This window comes from Vidua macroura (assembly GCF_024509145.1).
Source record: "Vidua macroura isolate BioBank_ID:100142 chromosome W unlocalized genomic scaffold, ASM2450914v1 whyW_random_scaffold_30, whole genome shotgun sequence".
NCBI lineage: Eukaryota > Metazoa > Chordata > Aves > Passeriformes > Viduidae > Vidua > Vidua macroura.
In genome coordinates, this window is record NW_026530534.1 from 1672119 (window position 1) to 1673209 (window position 1091).

The following is a 1091-nucleotide window of genomic DNA, read 5'->3' on the forward strand; positions in this document are numbered from 1 at the left end:
AGGAAAGTGAATTAATCATTCCCTTGTGAATAATGATGTGTTCTCCCCAAAGGGAACTATGTGACATCTCCGGGTTATTTTCCCTTTTGTTCTAAAAATTAAACAGGACTATATGCAGTTGGTCTCTAAGAGACCCAGGATGCCCGTAGAGGCACTCCAGATGCATACAGTGAATAAAACTCAGCATAGATCATATGTCCAGTCTTTACGCTTATTGAAAACTTATTTTAACCCTGCACTGCTACAAACAAAACAGAAAAGCATCACTTTTCATACATATGCATGTAACCACACAACCTATCTCTCCCCACTCCAAAGAACACCATCTTCACCATCTTTTTTTTTTTTAACGAAAGTTCACGATTTATCCTTCAATCTACTAAACTGTTATAAATATAGTCATATTTGAAAAACAGCTTCCTGATTTGAAAAACAAGCGTTCCTAGTCTATAACAAGCAACCACTTTTAGAACATATGATTCTCTGTTTATGTCTAACCTCTGAATATTTGAGGCAAACTTTTTGGTTAAAAAAGGATTCTAGCCTATGAAATAGATATCTATTGATTTAATGCATGTTAAGATGAGAGTTCAAAATCAAAAAAGCCTCTTCCACAGTTTGGTTCATACGCTTATAATTACTTCAATAGCTGGTGCATTCAACCAGCTCATCACACGAGGTTATTTCAATGCTCATTTAATATTATATGTATTGAAATATAGAAACAAACATCCATATGTCACGATCCGCTTATTGCGGGGTGTCGTGATGGTTCTTTTCACCGATCCCAAAAGTGCAACTAAGGCAAACAACAAGGGACTATCAGTTAATCACAACAAATGCACCTTTATTAGGGGCCAAAACAGTAAATGCGATAGTGGGGATCAGAAAGGAGATAGAAGGATAGAGAGAGAGAGAAGAGGGGTATGGGAATAGCTACCAACACAGGCGAGATCCTCAGTGGTCCGGACGATGGGGATCCGTCTGTCGTGTCGGGGGAGTCTCCGAAGTTCTGGTCAACTCGGGGGTCCAATTATAGTCCACAGAGGAGAGAGGGGGGGAACAAGTGTAATAATGAAAGTCCATTGTAA